General features: G+C 54.6%; 1 long non-coding RNA gene across 2 annotated transcripts in view; it reads right to left on the bottom strand.

The window, feature by feature from the left end:
- Positions 1 to 3,072: 3,072 nt before the first annotated feature.
- LOC144317666 (uncharacterized) overlaps positions 3,073 to 19,894 on the bottom strand; it is a 37,612-nt gene continuing 20,790 nt past the window's right edge. The window contains exons 2-3 of one of the 2 annotated variants that reach the window (XR_013383687.1): positions 18,953 to 19,064; positions 3,073 to 17,567 (exon numbers count right to left, since the gene is read on the bottom strand). This is a non-coding gene — a long non-coding RNA (uncharacterized LOC144317666). Of the gene's footprint in view, positions 19,065 to 19,894 lie in introns of both variants that reach the window. The other variant, XR_013383686.1, reaches the window with a different exon arrangement.

Below are 19,894 nucleotides of genomic sequence, written 5' to 3'. Positions count from 1 at the left end.
AAAAAAAAAAGGTAATTCAGACCACATTTGGATAAAAAATTCAGTCCATCAAAAGACATCAGTAAGAGCAAAAAGGCAAGACACTAAGTTGAAGAAGATATTTGCAATGCAGGTGCCCAAGGAAGGACTGGAATCCAGAATATGTACAGAACTTCTATAAATCGATAGGAAAAAGACAGACAATAGGATTCCAAATTGGCAAAAGACCGAACAGGCACTTCATAAAAGAGGAGGCCCAAATGGCCAATAAACATAGGAAGATGTGCTTAACATCAGTAGTCACCAGGGAAATGCACGTTGAAGCATAAAATGATACCACCCCACCGGAATGGCTCAAATGCAAGGAGAAATGTCCTCAACCTTTTGTGAGGATGAAGATCGAGTGGAACTCTGAGACAGCACTGGCGAAAGCCTGCATTGGTGTAGCCACTTTGGAAAATCACTCAGCAGTATCCCTTAAACCCTAGGACACAACAATTCTGCTTGTAGTAGATGGATACCCTTCGGAAATGCACACAAGTGTCCACAGAGGTATGCGTACCACAATGTTCATAGCAACCCTGTCCTAAAGCTGGAAACACCTCAATGCCCAGCCCCCCTCCACCCCGTAGGAGGCAGACAGGTTGTAGGTTGTAGGACAGGCAGGCTGGAGTGCTCCTCAGTGGTGAGCGTATATAAACCACAACGGCGCATAACGGTATGAGGGAGCCTCACAGACAGTGTCAAGCAGAAAAGGCCAGACACAAACAGCTGTGTAATTCTATGCATGAGAAGTTCAAAAGCAAGCAAGAAGGAGCTAAGCTGTTAGAAGCCAAGATAGTGGAACCCTCTGGGGAAGTTAGTGACGGGAAGAAGGCATGAGGGGGGCAGTTTCCGAGGGCTTGTTTATGTTCTATGTTTTGATCTGGTGTAGATTAAACAGATGCAATTTGTGAGAATGCATTGAGCCATCCTCTTGCAGCTGGTCAGTCTTCTGTATTCATGTATCCACTAATAGCATTTAGGAAAAGCCCTGGAGAGTTGATTTTATTTTTTATTTTTTATTTTTTTTTAAAGATTTTATTTATTTATTCATAGACACAGAGAGAGAGGGGCAGAGACACAGACAGAGGGAGAAGCAGGCTCCATGCAGGGAGCCCGATGTGGGACTTGATCCTGGGTCTCCAGGATCACATCCCAGGCTGCAGGCAGCACCAAACCACTGCACCACTGGGGATGCCCCTGGAGAGTTGATTTTAAGTGCAGGTTCCTATGACTCGCTGGCAGAAACTCTGGTTCCTTGGGTCTGGGGTGGGACCTGGGAGTCTGCATTTGAACCAGCTCCCCAGGTGATCCTGGTGAGGGTTTGTGTCTGAGCAGCAGGCTTTAACCTGGTCCTGGCCAGTGGTGGAGAGCGTCAAGTGGAGCTGGGCCGTTCTTGGTGGCCTGCCCAGTCGGCCCGAGGCGCTAGCGGAAGGGCTCAGGGTGCTGCGCAGGAGTTGGGGAGGTGAGAGGAACCGACTGGTAGAGCCTGTGCACCCAAGGGGGCCCCGGCTTGCTGGAGAACTCTCAATGGAAAAGGAAGTGTGGACTCTTGGACAAGAGTTTCCAGAGCGTGAGATGTGTGAGGTGATGCTCAGAGGGCCAGTCATTCTCAGGTTAGGTGTGGACATCGGGAGGGCTCCATTCGATGTCACAATTAAGTGACTCTCTGGATCTCCGTTTGTTTTGTTCGACGTGAGGATGGACACCCTTGATAGCCTTAGAGGTGGGTTCTAGCCTGAGTTCCAGGTCTGGTCCTGCCCTGCAATAGCTGTGTGACCTTGGGTCAGTCACCTGCCCTCTCTGGGCCTTAGGTTTGTACCCATAAGACAGGATGGGACTCTCCGACCCCAACCTCTCTGTTCACGCGGCCAACCTTGGGACAGCTCTCCCTCAGCTGTGAGCTGGGACCATCCCTCAGACCTCTTTAGAGGGTGCTGCTGTTGACAGCACAGGCTATGGATGCTCTGATAGGTCCGAGGGTCCGTTACAGGTCTATTTCCTCCTCACTTCCTGCCCCGTCAGCAGGGCTGGGCTCTAATCCCTCTGTCCCTATAGCAGTGTCAGGCAGTGTCAGGCATGGCAAATCTGGAAAGCTCTGAGGCCTCTCTGCTCTGACATTCTGGGGTTCTGGTTTCTTCCTTTCTAGGAATACTATAACCACACGCAAGTCCCAGGTGCAAGGGGGTCTGCAGTGCCAGCCCCCCTCCGGCTGGCCTGTGATAAGACTGGACTCTTGGGGGATAAGAGGAACCAGAGAGGCGCCCCCACCTCTCCCTCCGGCCCAGAGCCCAGGCAGGCGGGCAGGTGGGCAGGTGGGCAGTTGGGTGGTTCTGGCTGTCCCTCTGCTGAGTTCATTAAAGGGTGAATTATTAACTCCTGGCCGGGGCAGGGCAGCCTGGGGCCCCGGGCGCCCCTTGGAGCCGACAGGGGCAGGCCTGCGCTAATTGAAGGCTTAATGAATTTTCCCAGTGGAGGCTGCAGCCGGTGCCTTCTCTCTGCCATCTGGCCATTTGTCTTCTCCTGGTGGGATTACCCTCTGCCTGTCCAGGATGCCAACTGCTCCTCCGTCTGGGCTGCCGAGCACGGCGGGCTCCCAGCCTGGATCTCCACCCTAGGGGCTCCTTCCTTGGCTCCTCAGCCCCTCAGCCCTTTGGCTGGGTGCTATGTTCCAATCACTCCTCATTCTTCCACCTTCAGGCTTACTTCAAATTTTGGGCATTTCCACATAGGCCCTGGAGACTCGCCAGCTACACCTGAGTGGTCCGTCAGAATGTTCCAGAGGTGGGCAGGGCTGAATACTGTCAGCTGGCCTTCCAGTGGTTCCAGAGGAGTTGGGGTATGGGTCTTCACACCCCACCACTGTTTGTGTGAACAATGCACTCCCTTGGCAGGATTCAAGAACTGAGTGCCTGGTCCCGGGAGATTTGCTCGCTACAGAGGCAGGTGGGGGAGAGAAGGGATGCCCAGAGGACACTCCCCAGAGATGGGGGGGATACAGAGGGGGGATCTTAGGTCAGGGAGCTCCTACAACGAGCCAGGCATCCCTCATCGGATTCTAAGATTCAGCAACATCTTTTTTTTTTTAAGATTTATTTCTTTATTTGAGAAAAAGAGGGAGAATCCTCAGGCAGATGCCCCGCTGAGTGTGGAGCCTGCCACAGTGCTTGATTCTAGGACCCAGAGATCATGACCTGAGCTGAAATCAAGAGTCAGACCCTTAACCAACTGAGCCATCCGGGCGCCCCACTCAGCAACATTGTGACATAGCTATAAGGTGCCACTGTACGCAAGGGAATTTGGGGGCACAGCGAGGTAGCTCATTTGATTCATATCCCGCTGGTGGTACAGGGCGTCTCCAGGGCTGGCTTCTCCATGGCCCCCAGAGCTTCTCACTTTGACTCCGTGAGATGAGAACCTGGCTCTCCCGCTTTGCTAGGACAAGTTACCTAATCTGTCAGAACCTCACACCCCAAGGCAGGAGTAGAGTGGGCCCCAGCCCCTGTCCCAGAGCCAGAGCTGGAACTGGCAAGGGCAAGGGAGGACTGGGGTAGGGTTGCTTGAGGAACTGAAACTTATTTGGAATTGGGGTAGAATCTGGATTCTTGTCACTTCCAGGTTAGGAACAAAGCCTCAGACCAGATTTGGGATTGGCGTTCTGAATGCTGCTTGGTTAAGGACTGGGGTCACGGTTGGGACTGGGTTGGGATCTGCCTCTGAGGCCAAGACTGGAGTTGTGGAAGCCTGGGGAGGGATGGGAAGTGGGAGTCGGGACTGGGAACTCTGGGCCTGCCTTTGTGCTGACCCACTGCTGGGCCCGGGGCTCATCATTTCCCTTTGCACCCTTTGGCCTCAGCCTCCTTCCTGGTCTGCAAACAAGGGATCGTCACTGTGTCGTGTGTCCTTGCAGCTGTCACAGAACAACACCAGCCACCACCCCATGAGTGGCTCCTGCGTTAGGCTCGCTGCTAGTGTTCTTTGTACATCTTCTTTAATTATGACAAGCAAAGGAGAGAAGAGATGGCAAATCGCCATGACAGGCTACAGGCCCCCGTGAGCTAGGAAATACGTGAGGGTTATGTTCATGCCAGGCTCTGGGTGTCTTGCTTTCTATAGACCAGCCCCCTCCAGCTATGCCCCAAATAACAGCTTGTCCTCACGGATTCTGGCTACGCATCTCGCCTGTTCCCCTGAGCCCTGGGCCTGCCTCTGAGCCCCGGAAGGGCCTCGGGGAGGACTCCCAACCATCACCACGACCTCCCTGTTCCCTGGTTTCTCCCGGGGTCTCGAGCCCAGGGCGTCTGGCTCCGGCCCGAGTTGGGACCCTCCACCACCTCCGTTGGAGCAGCTTCCCGCCCAGGGCCTGGGCCCCTGCAGTGAGGGAGGAGAGCTGGGTGCTCCCTCTCCCAGCACCCGGCCTGCTAAGAACACACACTTGTTGCTTGGAGACGTGCTGAGCTGTCAGAGCCTTAAAGTCACTCTCGGGGGCAGGAGACCCCGGGGCTCCATCGACAGAAACCGTGAGAGGGGCAGGGCCTCTCCTTCTTGAGTCCAAGACGGGCGGTCACCATGCTCATCCCTAGCCCCGCCCTGTACGAGGCTCTGGACCTCTCTCCTCTCCTGGCAGGGACAGGAACTGGTTCATGTGGGAGTGGTCTTCCTCTTCCCTTGTCTGGAAGCCCCTGAATCATTTCCATCGACGAGGTGTATTTTGACATTGTCAGAGTAGCAGCCCTAAGACACCACTCTCAGGGACCTAGCACACTCCCCCTGCTCCAGCCCAGAGGCCTCGCTGCGTCCCCAGAACGTGCCCTCACCCACCTGTTGCAGGGTCTTGGCACTCTCGGCTCCATCTGCTTGGAATGCTTCACTCCACGCATCTGTTCCTAGGTCGGCTCTCAGGGGACCCAGGGGCAGAAGCGGGCCTCCGTAAATGCAGGCAGCCCCAGCAGGGCCTGTAGCTTGGTGAAAGGATAGGTGGCCGGGGAGGTGGGGCTGGGGTCAGTATGGGGGTCAGTCGCAGAACTACTCCAACGGCAGCAGCATTGGGCCTCTGCAAAGCCGGCGCTGGCTCCTTGGCCTAATGAGCATTCACTGTGTGCCCAGGACGCAGACATTGGTGCCACATGCTCCCGTTGCCTTGGTTTTCATGTCTACAAACACATTGGGTCCCTGCGCCCCTCTGGCTCTGATTTTCTGAGTCAAGACCAGCTGGGATCCCACCTGAGAAACTGATGCACAGAATAGGAGGGTCTAACTGGGGGAGAGTGGTTCGGTGGAAGGTTTGGGGCCCAGAGGCAGTGGGGTTGTTAAGGGCAGCATGAGGTCCACGTGGTGGGCAGGTGGGGTCAGGAACCTATCCTGTCTTGCTCCACTCCTGTGTTTGGGACTCTTGGGGTGTCTCTCCTTATTCCTGGAAAGGAGTGGCCTCAGGCCTGGGGAGCCCAGGTTGTGCCCAGAGCAGAGGCTAGGGGGCCGTGGTCTCCTTGTGAACTTGGTGGAATTTACACTCTGGGAAGGGGTCAATGGGGAGGGGCATATTCGAGCCCTGCTTTCCAGGGTGGGTTGGGCCTGGGCTGACCAGCCAGGCTGCTAAGGAGGTGACCAGCAGCAGGGTCCTTTCACCAGGGCCTGTCCCCACGGGAAGGGCCTTGCCTCATCCCAGCTTCCTGGAGGCACCAGCCTCTGGCCATCCTTAGTGGGGGGAAGGATCCTGAGGCTCAAAGGGGTTCAGACAGGGGCAGGGGAGATATGGGGGACACCGCCGCCTCCCTGGCCAGCGGGTGTGTCTTGCCCCACCTTGCTGCTGGGGTTTGAACACTTTCATGTCACTTTTCTGTCCACCTCCCACCGTGAGGCCAAGCTGATGCCAGCACGACTTTGATACCTCCCCTCCCAAACTTGGAAGTTTTCAAATTGCCAGCTGGGAGTCGTAAATCAAAAAGGGATTTGGGGGAGCACTTGGGTGGCTCCGTTGTTAAGCATCCGGCTTCAGCTTAGGGCGTGATCTTGGGGTCTTGGGAATGAGCCCCACATTGGGCTTCCCATGGGCAGTGTGCTTTTCCCTCTGTTCCTGCCCCTGCTCGTGCCCTCTCTCCCTCAAATAAAGAAATAAAACGTTTAAAAAAGAGAGATTTTTTTTCTGTTCTTGGGGTGAAGTAGTGTGGGGACAAAGCCTGGGTGCCCCATGTTGGCATTTCTAAGACATTTCAAGACTCCTAGGGACAAGGGATGGGAGATTGAGGACATGATTCTACTTGAGGAGGTGGCAACTTGTCAGCAGGACTCTGGCTCCCAGCCTGGACGGGAGGCTTTCGTGGCTGGGGCCACAGCCTTTCCTCTTAGGGCACGGAAAAGAGGGAGGCTCAGGATGGCCCCTCAGCGCTGCCTATGGACATCAGGGAACAGACACCTTCTTGAGGGTGCCCTCCTGGCTGGAGATGAGCCCAAGTCGTGGCCCTACTCCTCTCCTATAAAGCCGATACTGGTTAGGTGCCGGGAGCCCACTGAGGCCTGCTGCCAACAGCTCTGACATGGCGGGGGGTAACTGCCCCTGGAACCCCAGAGACCCCTTGAAGCCTTCTTTTTTTTTTTTTTTAGATTTTATTTATTGAGAGAGAAAAAAAAATGAGAGCATGAGCAGGAGTGGGGGTGGGCAGAGGCAGAGGGAGAAGCAGACTCCCTGCTGAGAGCCTGACATGGGGCTCCATCCCAAGCCTCTGGGATCATGACCTGAGCCGGAGGCAAACACTCAACCTATCGAGCACCCAGGTGCCCTTCCTTGAAGCCTTCTTGTTAAGTCTTCTGTCTGCAGCCCTAGCCTAGTGTTTGAGCACCTGGCTTGAGTCCCTCTTCATATAGAATCCTCTTCTCCCTCTAAGATAGGGTCTGATGGTCCAACTGCCTCACTCCAGGCTGAAAGGTACTGCCGTCCAGCCTCCTATTCGGAGCCTCCAAACACAGAAGACTATACTGTGTGGTGGGTACAGACCAGAGAGGCTCTGGGTTTGGACTGCCTGCACGTGAGCCCTTGCGCTGCTCCTCAGAGGGTTTATGAGCCTCAGTTTCTTCACCTGTAAAATGGGTAGGACAAGAGAACCAATCTCCCAGGACTGCTGTAAGGACTCCAGGGAATAAGGCAGGTAAAGCTCTTAGGGAAGTGCCAGGTAGAGCCAAGTGCCCAGCACAGTTTAGATTTTAGATTTTAGATTTTAGGTTTCATTTTTAGCAGACCTGAAAAGAACAGGATGCAAAGTCAGGCAAATCTGGGTTCAATTCCTGGCTCTCACACTTGCTGGCTGTGTAACATTGGCCCAGCCAGTTAAGCTCAGTTTGTTCATTTGTAAAATGAGGTTTAAATAATGACCTACTGGGGCACCTGGGTGGCTCAGTGATTGAGCGTTTACCTTCGGCTCCGTTCGGGATCCTGGGATCCTGGGATCGAGTCCCACATCGGGCTCCCTGCATGGAGCCTGCTTCTCCCTCTGCCTGTGTCTCTGCCTCTCTCCCTGTGTCTCTCATGAATGAGTAAATGAAATCTTTTAAAAAACCATGATCCACTTACCTCCCTAGGTTCCTGTGAGGGCTGAAGGGTCTATCTGCAGCTTGGCTCTGGGTTTAGCACATGGCTGAGGCTCATTATCAATTAACTTTTCCTACTCTTCTTCCCGCCTGGCCTGCATCCCCACCAGACTCTGTACACAGCCTCACCCAGTCCTCTTCTGCTGCCGTGCCTTGACTCGAGTAGCCATCTGGCCCCTGTGTCCCACCACACTTGTTATTCTTGGGCTGCCACAAGTCCAGGCTGCCCCTACCCCGGGGGACAGATGTCAGTCTCACGGGCTGTTTGAAATCAGTTGAGACAACAGGTGGCAGAGCTCTTTGCCAACCATAGAAGGTTCTGTACATGTGAAGGGTTAAAGCGCTGCCTGCAAGTGACACAGAGAGCTGAGAGTGGTCCCAACAGAACCCTCTAGAAGCAGGACGTCCTTGGCCCACCACCTCCTCCTGAGCCAGCCTGGAGTCTGCTTCCAGCCAGCGCTCTTGCTTCTCCATCCTAAATGCCATTTCCCCCCATCTAAATGCCATTTCCCCTCTCTGGGCCCGAGCCACTGCCTGCTGTCTGGGGCGGCTGGAAATTTCTCAAATGTCGCTTTGATTTATGGCTCTAGTTAATTCTTGAGGAGGCCCGTGAGATGCCCTGAGCTCTGGAGCCTCAATGGGATAAATCATTTAACAGGTAGTTAAATATTCTTTAAGGTCTGAGGAGCACAGGCAGGGTATAGACTGGGGACGGAGGCTGGGGGCAACTTGGCAAGTTTCTGAATGGAAGAAAGGAAAGCTCTGCAGCCGCCTCAGAGCCATGAGGACGATTTGTCCTAAGCCGTGGCTAGAGGTGGCACCTGGGGGCCCTTTGTACCCAGAGACCCAGGAGGCCGGGGGCACCTAGGTATTGGAGGGTGTGGAGACAGCAGGAGGTGGGCAGGAGGCAGAGGCAGCCTGCTGGGCCCCCTGCCAGCTGTGTGGTCCTCTGTTGGGAGGCACCCAGAGAACCCCAGAAGCCTTTGATTGGGAGTGAGGACTCTGATACCCCCGAGCTCAGCGCTGGACACAGGCAGTGCATGCCCTATCTAGTGGCCTTCCAATATGAAACTGCCCAGGGGAGCCAAAGGAAACAGAGCTGGGCTGTCACTCTCGGGACCCCAGAAGTATGTAATCCCTCTATTGCACATCTGCAGGCAGCTCTAGGGCTTCAAGGCACACTCCCATCCTTGGTAAAGTTTGATCCTCACACAGGTTCCAAGCCAGGCGAGGGATGCCACCCTGGTGTACGAAGGAGGGACAGGCTCAGAGAGGCTGGAATCCTGCCTGAGGCAGCACAGCTGGCCACAGGCCAAATGGAATCCAGGAGGATGCACCAGAGGGAAGAAGCCTCGGGTGTGGGACGGAGGATCAGGAGGGGACCCGGAAGTCACAGGTCCAAAGCATCCATTTTAAAGATGAGGAGACAGGGCCTAAGACGGGAAGAAGTGGACCCGAGGGAAGGATAGTGGCAGAGATGGGGATGAAGCCTCAGGGAGAAGGCCAGAGGGTGCATGTCTGCCCCTCAACAAGTGTCCTCCCAAGGGGACTGTTTCCTGTGAATGAAGGCTGTGTTAGAGTCTCAGGGGGCTATGAAAATTGAAGTGGCAGTGGTCCAGGTAGGAAGGCAGTGGGAGTGGGAGGCCCCTCTGAGAGCCTCCCCGCCCTCCCTGGTCCCCCATGCTGTACCCTGAGTTCACACCTCCTTCCTGGTCCCTGATCCTGCATCTGTCTGATGCAGCCCTGGGGTGCAGGGCCAGGCCAAGGTGAGGCATCACTCTGTCCCATGGGAGAACAGATTCCTCTAGGGCTGGGGTTCAGCTCCATGGGTGGGAAGGAGCAGGAGAGGCCTGGGCTGACACCCTGCCTGACCGTGGACCCACAGAGACACAGGTCTGCTTCAGGGCATCAGGGCTGTTTGGGTGGGGGTGGGGGGTGTCCCCAGGAGTGCCTCCTGCCCCTAGCTTTCTTTCTTTTTAATATTGCCATTTAAAAAAAATTTATTTATTTATTCATGAGACACAGAGAGAGAGAGAGAAAGAGAGAGAGAGAATGGCAGAGACACAAGCAGAAGGAGAAGCAGGCTCTACACAGAGAGTCCGACGCAGGACTCGATCCAGGGACTCCAGGATCATGCCCCAGGCTGAAGGCAGGCACTCAACTGCTGAGCCACCCAGGCATCCCAATATTGCCATTTTTAAAAAAAGATTTATTTAGGGGCAGGCTGGGTGGCTCAATGGTTTAGCGCTGCCCTCAGCCCAGGGCATGATCCTGGGGATCTGAGATTGAGTCCTGCATTGGGCTCCCTGCAGGGAGCCTACTTCTCCCTTTGCCTGTGTCTCTGCCTCTCTCTCTCTCTTAAAAAAAAAAAAAAAAAAAGATTTATTTATTTGAGAGAGAGGGCGCATGTGAGTAGGAGGAGAGGCAGAGAAGGGGAGAGAGTATCCTCAGCCGACTCCTCTCTGAGTGTGGAGTTGGATGTGGGGCCTGATCCCAGGATCCTGAGATCATGACCTGAGCTGAAACTGAGATCGGGTGCCTCACTGAGTGAGCCGCCCAGGTGCCCCTGCCCCCAGCTTCCCAAGCAGGTCAGAATGCACAGGAGCAGCTAGAGTGGGCACAGGGCCCCGGGCCAGTGTGCGGTGAGCTGCCCTCCCTGCCGGGCCCTACCTTGCTTCCTATCAGAAAGCTCCAGGAAGGTGATGCTTGCCGTGGTGCATGAACTGGCCCCATGGCTGACCAGGGAGTTCTGGAACCTTGGGAGGTTCTGCAGGCTCAGGAGGCAGTCCAAGAAGCTGATGTTGTAGGACTGACTTGTTTTAGGGACAAGGCCAGTCCCTTCTTTCCTGTGCTCCGACCAAGACCTCAGGGGACCCTGAAGCTGCCATGGACAAGTACTGGGTTAGGGTCGGGGGGATCCCTAGGGCATCTGCCACCCACCCCTGCAGCTGTGTGTGTGAGCGTATGTGTGTGTGTGTGATGGGGAAATGTCACCCCACAGTGCCCGTGCCCACGTCTCCAGCCCATTGTGGCTGATGCTCCCAGGTTGACTGCCTGTGGCCCGGCTGGGAGTTTCTTGTGCCTGTGGTTATTTTCTCTCCCAGGCGAGCGTCTCCTGTGGCAGAGGGAGGTCTCAACCGCAGCATTCCCCTCCAAGCCCCCGGGTTAACATGGCACAGGCCTGGGTCCTGGCAGATGCCACTCAGGTGAATATGCCCCATGTCAGAGCATGGCAGAGTATGCCATGTGGTCCGCAGCTGTTGCCAGGGCTATAGAGGGGAGGGGAGGAGCCCAGGGTCCCCCGATGAGCCTGGCTGAGTCACCTCTGGGTGTAGGCGAGGGGTGAGGGCGGGAGTGAGAGGAACAGGTCTTTCTGGGTGTGCAGTGACAGGTAGTCCTGGAGCATCTTGGCACCCTCATCTTCTGAGTCATCCCATCACTCTCTCTTACAACCATGGAGGATGAATGAACCAGTGGTTCCAACTTTATGAAGTATCCACCCTTCCCTGGCCTCCAGAGTAATTAACTCTCATGCAGGCAGAGGAGCATCATCAACAGCCCATTAGCACCCTGTCCCTAGTACCTCCATCAAACCGCTGTCTGGGTGGGGCTTCCTGGGAATGAGTGGTGGGTGGTTTGCCCAGGGAGCCCAGGGTGAGTGAGGTCTTGGCTCTAGCTCCTGGGTCCTCAGTCTGGAGCAAACTGTTGCTCATGGATTTTGCAGAGAGCTGGGGGTTGCAGGTAGGCTCTTAGAAGGACTTCCAGGGGAAGAGTAGAGCATCTTCAGCCTCTGTCTGGTGGGACTTTAGATATTTTTCTTTTTGCAGCTGGGGGCACAGAGACAGGGAAATTGCTGGCTCGTCATCTCATAGCTTGTGGGTGGTCAAAAGGGGAGCTCCGGTCCAGTGCTCTTTGTATTAATTAGGCTTTCTGTCTACCCTCCGCCTCACCTTGAGCCCAGCAATGTCTCCAATGGGGGTGTGGAGAGATAGTAGAGACTCCCCTCCAGGAAGGGATGGGTACTAGAGGGAACCAGGTCATCCTTCCCTGGGCCACTCACCCCTTGGTGCTTGGGATGACCTGCAGAGAGGCAGAAAGCCCCTCCAGACATGGGTCCACTTGCTCAGTGAGTACCACTCACCTCCCAGGTGCTGCGTTGGTACCACCCTGTCCTCTGGTGCACGGAGGGGGCAGATGGGGGCTGGGTAGGCTGGGCAGCTCAGAGGCCCAGAGCAAGCGGAGGGAGCACAGGGGCCTGGGCTGAGGGTTCACACAGGCCTGAGGTCATTGGCTGTTTGGGGGGGATCCTCCTCCCCAGCTGGAGCCAAAGAGATGGGAGAGGGGGAGGAAGAAGGCAGAGCCTTGGAAGGATAGTATAGGGAGTATCCAGCCTCAGACGGACTGGCACCCTCTCCAGTCCCCTGACAGCACCTTGTACCCTCGTGCCCCTGCTTTTGTCTGAGCCACGCCCTCTGAAAGAGAGCACTCAGATGGCTCCTTCCTCTCTGTGAATAGATGTGCATCTAACCACGCAGGTCCCTCCTCCAGGAGTCCTTTCTTGATCCCCCCTTCCCCCTTCCCAGTTCCCACCTCCCACCTGGGGGTTAGGCCAGATGTCCCTCTCCTGGGCTCCTCATATGCCCCTCATGTTGAAATGGCTTCTGTGCCTTAGTCATCCAGGCAGCCCTGTCCCAGCACCTAGCACAGGCAGGCTGAGATCAGAAGCTCCAAAATCAGCTGCTGAGTCAGCGGGTGGGCTGCCAGCCAGGGGACCTCATCTCACTGCCTGGCCCTCACACCCATTTGCTGCGTGACCTTGCACAGGCCTCTTTGCCTCTCTGGGCTTGGGCTGCACTATTGTTTTCCATAGGTTTTTGAAATGCATTTCACATCCGGACACCATACAATCCCCATATGTTGATTTATAAAACCTAAATTGAGACCAAATTTTGCAAACTGATGTTTCCCTTACTACATGTGTCATACTCTTTATTTTGTGTTCTCTTCCCCCACTCCTGCCCCAAAGGCTGGTTGCAATCCATGAAGTGGTTCTCCCACTCACAGGTGCCGATGGCCAGTTGGAAAATACTGCCTAAGATGGTCCCCAGCTTCTCTGCTGCTCATTGCTCCTGCACTACCCCCTTCAAAGACTTTTCCGACGTCCCCAACAAAGACAGCATCAGGGATGAGGCTCGAGGAGGCCACAGCCAGGTCCTCAGCTCTCTGGGGGAGATGTTGGCTAGGCTGTGTCTGACGCCTCAGTAGGGAGTATGCCAACCTCTTCCAGGCTCTCTGAGCAGGGTGGGGAACAGAACCCCAGCTCCTAGCCCCTGCTCCAGGCTTCTGCCTGTTTGGGAACCTGCAGAAGAGGCCTCTGGAAAACCCCAGCAGAGATGCTTCCTGCCCTGGCCCAACCTAGAGATCTCCCCAGTGTCCTACGCTCTGTTCTTACAGGGACCCCAGCATTCACCTTCTGGACCCCTCCAACAGGGAAAGGAGGTGCGATTAGAAAGGGCACTAGGACGATGGGCATCAATCAGGTATCTGTACAAACCAGGATGAGTGGTGACCCTGTGGGGGCCCACCCAGCCCTCCTCCCCTTCCAAGGCTCAGAAGCAGGCGCGTGGCTCTCTCTTCCTTACCTGGGCCTCAGGAGGCATGCAGACGCCTCTCTTCAATCTCTGCCTCGCTGTGGGGACCATGCTGCTCTCAGCAATGTAATCAACCCCCTGAGCAGACCCTGCTGACCACTGTCCTCCCGCAGGTAAACCACGACCGGTTGAGGGGAGGCCGTGTGACCCAGTCCTGACCAGTGAGATGTGAGGGGAGGGTTTCTCCTGACAGGCTGCCGGGGGCAGAGGACTTGTGGCCCCCAATCTGCCCTTGGCCGTCTGGGTGGTGCGGTGGGAGAGCTTCAGTAGTCGTGGCTGATCCTGAGGAGGACGGAGCGGGACAATGAAGGGAGCCTGGGTCTTGGTGACAGGACTCCTGAGTTGGCTGAGTGACACTGGGCCACTCCAAATAAATTTGTACCACAAAGATAAGTGTGGTGGAACCCTGCAGTGTTACTTGCGCGACGTCCATTACCCCTCCTTCCACTCCCAGTGTGTGGGTTAGTGTAGGAGTCCTCACTACACACCACACACCCCATGGGTCCCGATCCAGTCTTGGCCCATCAGCATTTTCTTCCTCCTGATTATCAATTGGTTCAGGCTGAGCCTGTGACCCAGTAGAACCCGTGAAGCTTCGTTAAGGGCCTTCTGCTGGGACATGGGGGAAAAAGAAGTTCTCTCCTCCACTGGGACTTCTAAGGTCTAAAGCTGTTGGCCACCATTGTGCCACCTTGGGAAGAACCTGGGGACATAATGGGGAGAAAGTCTGAGTTGTGGTGAGGATGCATGGGTGTCCCACAATCAATCCTACCCCTGGATGGCCCAGGGCCACCTGCCTGAGGATGTGTAACAATGGGCTCAGGGGTGCGGGGTGGGGTAGAGAGAGTCCTGAGGTGGTGTGTTTGCCAATTCCCGGAGTGTACACACTCCTACCTTGGCTGACTCAAGCTACCGACTGCTTGTCATTGAACAGAGTTGGGAAGAAGTACACACGGTTGGCCCTTCCAAGTCTATGAGGACCAGCTCCAGCACACTGCTGGGGTTAAGCCCCTCTGGCTGGGCTTTGTGTCACTGATAACTAGAATGATCTGACCTCCATACCCAGTCCCACTATGCTGGGAGGGAACTCTTTCTCAGTTGGGTGTGGGCTCCTATCAAGACTGAGCAAGTATGTGGTGTTCCCCATTCACTACGCCATGGGGGTAGCTGTGGTTTCGTTGGGCTGTGCTCTGCTGCTTTGGGCTCTAGAGGAGGCTGTGGACACCTCGAAGCTCCTCTGTGGCCTGACCTGGGGCTCTGTCTCCCCTCCCCAACCCCCAGATACTAGCTCATTTTTGAGCCTGGGCTCTGACCCAAAGCAGGAAAAGCTGGGCCTTCAAGCCACTCTGCTCTCTGCCTCCACTACCTGGGACCTGGCTGCCTGGGTTTTGTTTTGGTTTTGCGGTGGGGAGGTGACAAGGTAGGAGGCAAGGACCGGCAGAAAGAATGCAGAGTAATATCTTAAGCAGTTGTCCTGCCGCAGGGAACAGAAACAGCACCTTCCTCCCTGGGCTGCCGGGAGGATTAAATTACATCAGACTGGGGGCTCCGTCTAAGCCTCTGCCTTCTGCCCAGGCCCTGGGGTCGAGCCCTGCTTCGGGCTCCCTGCTCAGCCGGGAGCCTGCTTCTCCCTCTGCTTGTCGCTCCACCTGCTTGTGTTCTGTCAAGTAAATAAAATCCTTTAAAAAATAATAAATCACATCAGGCCTCAGAGTCCTCAGGAACCAACTTCCCATGCGTGGTGCTGCCTTTCTGCCAGCTATTTTCATAACTGTGCTGCCGTCCTGTCCACACATCCCTGTCCATGCACCCACACACACCCCTGCCTGCCTCCCAGAAAAAAACCTACCCTGCTCTTCCCGAAGCTTCCTTATCTTGTTAAATGGCAGCTTCATCCTTGCAGCCAGACCCAGTCCTTGGAGCTATTCCCTCATCCCACCTAGTCCACCAGCTAGGCGGCCTGCTCCACCTCAAGATGTCAGCCAGGTCTGACCACTTCTCACCGCCTCACTGCTTCCGCTCTGGTTCGGCTGTTTCTTGTCTCTCCTGGAGGAGTACAGCAGCCTGGCGTCACTGCCACTGCCTGTGCCCCATCCTCAACCCAGCAGCCAGAGTGATCTTATTAAAACCTGGGCCAGACCATTCCACTCCTCTGCTCTGACCCCCACAGTGGCTCTTGTCCCCACTCCAAGTCAAAGCCACAGGGCCCTAAGGATCTGCCTCGCCTCACCCCTCAACCACACCAACACACTCTGCCCCTGGGCCTCTGAGGGTCTGCTCTTCAGAATGTCTGGAACATTCTTCTTCCCAGATTTCCCCATGGCTTGGTGCCATCAGGGCACCTTCTTGGGGAGGTGCCCCCTGCATTGCTGATCATGCCATCTCTGCCTCCACCTCACTCTACTTTGCCTCTCCCAGCACTGACTCTCAGTGTTTGACAAATTGTCTGCTCAGAGGCTTTTCTCCTCTACCCATCCAGGAGGGCAAGGCCACCAAGTCACTCACCTGGCTGAGACGACATGTTCTTGACTGGCCCAGAAAGGGCTGGCCTGGGGCCTTGTCGTCTTCTTTGCTCTATTCCCAGGGCCTGGATCAGAGCCTGGCATAAGCGAGGAGTACAGTACCTATACATTTGACTGGCCTCAGTAGTCTTAGAATACATTTCCTGCAGTTGCTCCAAAGTGAGTTGGAGCTGCTCAGAGGGGAGTGTGCTTTTCCCTCTCCCTCTGCCAGTTGCTCCCCCTGCTTGGGCTCTCTGTGTCAAATAAAATCTTTTAAAAAAAAAAGAAAAAGAAAAAGAGAAACCAGATGTTGGCCCTGTTGGGCCCAAATCTCTGCAAGCAACAGTGCCAAGAGGCCGGGTAGGGGAGGCTCCCATTTGAGTCTACACTCTCTAGCTAGCGGCAGGCCTCACCACCCCTATTGCTCCTCAGGACACTGGGCTCTCTGCTCCTCTTGTGCACATACCCTGCTTCCCTCAGTGAGGTCTCATATTTGGCTTCTTTTTGGCACTTGGGTTTGTGATCCTTGGTCCAATGAATGAAGTTCCAGCTCCTTCCAAGTGTATGATGTCTTCTGTCAGGCTCCTTCATACAACTCCAGCTTTATCCCTGGCTTCTCCTGGCTTGCTCCTTGGACTCCAATAATAAGGAACCACTTATAGCTTCCTACAACCACACTGATGTTATATTTCTCTGTGCCTTTGCCACCTCCCCTTTTTAGCTGAGTCCCATTCACCTTTTATTCTTCTACTCATCCCCCCCTCTTTTATTTTTTGTAAGATTTTTACTTATTTGAGAGAGCGGGAACAAGAAAGAAAACACAAGCGGGGGGTTGGAGGTGAGGAGTGGGGAAGAGGGAGAACCAGGCTCCCTGCTGAGTAGGGAGCCCAACCGGGGGCTTGATCCCAAGACCTGGGTATTGTGACCTGAGCTAAAGGCAGACACTTGACTCAGCTGCCCAGGTGCCCCTCTACTCACCTTTTAAAGCTCAGCCATAGTGGTTGCCGGGGCGGGGGGTGAGGGGGAGGTAGGGAAATAGGGACTACAAAGGGACATGAAGGAACTTTCTAGGGGTGATGAAAGTGTTCCATATCTTGGTTGGGGTGATGGTTACACACATATGTACATTTACCAAAAAAAAATTGTTTTGAAAGAATTTATTTATTGATTGATTGATTGATTGATTGATTGCAGACAGAGAGAGGCAGAGACATAGGCAGAGGGAAAAGCAGGCTCCCTGTGGGGAGCCCAATGTGGAACTTGATCCCAGGACCCCAGGAGATCATGACCTGAACTGAAGGCAGACACTCAATTACTGAGCCACCAAGGTGCCCAATCCATCCTTTTATTATCCCCATTTTTATGGGTGAGGAAATTGAGGCACCGGGTAGATAAGCACCTTACCCAGGGCTGAGCAGGAGGTGGGTGCAGACTCCGGTACTCTGACTCCACCTGGAGCACGTGGCCTCTCTACTGGATCTGATCAATGGCACCTGCTATTTGTATTATGTAGCTCTTTCTCCCTCGCATGATCCCCTGGTGCCCCTTGTCTTTAACCATGTCCCAGAATCATCTCCAGTCTTTAAGGTCACGGTCACAGTTAACAGGACGCTTGCAAAAGCAAGATTTTCTCATTCCCCACAGAGTTTCTGGATGGAGAACAGGCTGGGCCTCATCACCAGGCAAACACCCGCGTTGTGTTGACAGGAGCCAGGCGGATTAACAACGCAGACGGTTCAGCTCAATTCACAAACATTTAGCCAACACCCATGATGTGCCAGGCAGTAGTCTGGCACCAAGGAGCAGGGCAGAGCTAGGAAGATGGAGAAAAAGGTGCCTCAGCTGGGAGATGCAGAGGAGGATCTGAAGGGGCCTGAGTGAGAGAGCTGTGGCAGGCCCTGCCCCACACCCTAGTGGCCCAGTTTCTTGGTTTAACTCCCATCTGGCCTAGGCTTTGGAGGTTTGGAGGTGACATTCGTCATTCTTTTGGGCCACCCAGACCCTAAGAAGTTGGGGGGAGTCCTACTCCAGACGTCCCTGTCTCCCACTAAGGAATCCCAATGCTTAGTTTCCCAGACTCCCTCACAGCCAGGGCATAGGCCTATGACCCACATCCTACCAAGCAGAAGCTATGACCCCAGAAAGCAAATGGTTATGGAGAGGGTGGCTGCCGACACCCCTGATCCCAGGGTCTGTGGTGGCAGAGGTTAGTGCTGTATCCTCAGCGATGGTGCGCGAGATGGGGTGCCTGTGTTGGCTGTTCTACGGTGAGATGTTGGACGATACTATATTCCTTATTGGACAGCTGCCAAACCTGCTCTTGGGCCCTCCCAGGGTCCCTGACTTACGGCACATCCTCTGGTAACTTGGTTTCTGCTTAAACTACTTGGAGCTGCTTGTGGTTGGTGACTAAGAGGCTGGGCTCATGTGTTCAGTCCTCACGGCCCTCATCACCCGACTGCCCCACACACAGCCTCTGCTCACAGCCCAGCAGGGAGCTGGAGATCTCACCACCTTGCTCCTCACTCCTGAGCCCTTGGGACTGAGGAAGAAGACAGTGGAAGGGGTGTGTGGACATGGTGGGTGGGTTCACTCACCCTCTATCCCCACACCCTGCTGTGCTTTCCCTTCTGCACTGGAAGGCTGGGAAGCTACAGGCTACACTTCCCAGGTGCCCTTGGGTCCTGCCATCCAGTGCACTCACAGGAGGCTTTGACTCAGGAGCCGTGTTTTGAGGAGAGGGAGGAAGGGCATGAGTGTCCACTTTACTAGAGTTGATGTCAGGGTCAGTCATTTGAGGGTGGTTTCCTGCTCTGGCACTTTCTGGAGGCAGCAGCTCACTTGGGTAGCCTCGTTCTGGGGTGTGGTGTTGACAGCTGTCCATTGCTAGGAGTTGTCTATTCGGATCTTCTGGTGCCTTTGTGAGCTATCTGTGCCCCCTTAATAAATTATTTTTGCTGGAATAAGAATCGTGGGAGTCTGCCATCTGCAGCTAAGAGCCCAGTCCACCCTACCCAATGGAGTCCAGCCCTTCCTTGGTCCTCCCTTTGCTCCAGGGGGTCCCCACAGCTGCCACAGCTCCATCAGCTCATCCCTCCAGTGGGAACTTCCTCATGGCTCCTGCCAGGGGTAAGCCGTCTCCCCAGCCATCTCCCCAACCTTCTAAAGACCAGAGCCATGGAAGCCTAGGGTCCTCACCTATGCCAGGGCCTGGGGCTCTTCCCACCACCTTGGCCCGGAGTCCAGAGCACTCGACCTGCACTCACCACTCCCCGTGTCGCCTGTCTGGAGAGAGCAGTCTCCTCCTTAGCTAGTTTAAGCAGAAAGGAATATATTACCAAGAGTTCATTTACAGAATTGTCAGAAGAACTTGTGGGAGGGTCCTACTTACCAAGGAAGAAAACAGGCCGAAAAAAAATTACTTGGGGCAGTGGGGCTGGTGGTCAATGTGCTCCTGGGAGTGGCCACATCCCCCTGCTTGCCCCCAGTACCAGCCCCGTCTCTGCCCTGACACCCCACAGTGTGGCTCAGGCTTACTCAAAAGCCCTCCAGGTGGCCCTCCAGCGCAGTGGAGGTCTGTCTGTGGAGCTCCTGCCTTAGCACATGCTGTCTATGGGAGTGACCAAATCTATTGTGGGTGCTTTACCTGTTTGTGAGCTTTTAATGAATACAAAATCAGGTTCCTAGATGGTTCTCTTGACTGATTTTTCCTGCAGGCGTTATGGAGGGCCAATATAGAGACCATGTAGAGAGCATAAGTTCTGAGTCTCTGCTAGTGTGTGTGTGTGTGTGTGTGTGTGTGTGTGTGTGAGAGAGAGAGAGAGAGAGAGAGAGTATGTGTGTGTGTGTGTGTGTTGTGGGGCAGTGTGTGTAGTGTAACCTGGTTACACCCCCTTCCCCAGCCCATCCGGGCCCAAAGGAACACATTCTGGAATCAACATAAAAAATAACAGGGATAATAGGGTTGAACAGACCCATTTCTCCCACACTTCAGAAACTGACATGGAAACACTAAAATCTGGACGAAACTCTGGAGCAATAAACAGATTTCAAAGTAGTTTGAAAAATAAATAGTACACAGGACTCTACTTGCTTTGTACTCTGATATATTCTGCTTGAATTTTTTCTTTTATTCTCTTC

Source organism: Canis aureus, chromosome 7, assembly GCF_053574225.1.
Source record: "Canis aureus isolate CA01 chromosome 7, VMU_Caureus_v.1.0, whole genome shotgun sequence".
NCBI lineage: Eukaryota > Metazoa > Chordata > Mammalia > Carnivora > Canidae > Canis > Canis aureus.
Note: the sequence above shows the minus strand (reverse complement) of the source record. Positions and strands in the feature narration are given on the sequence as shown.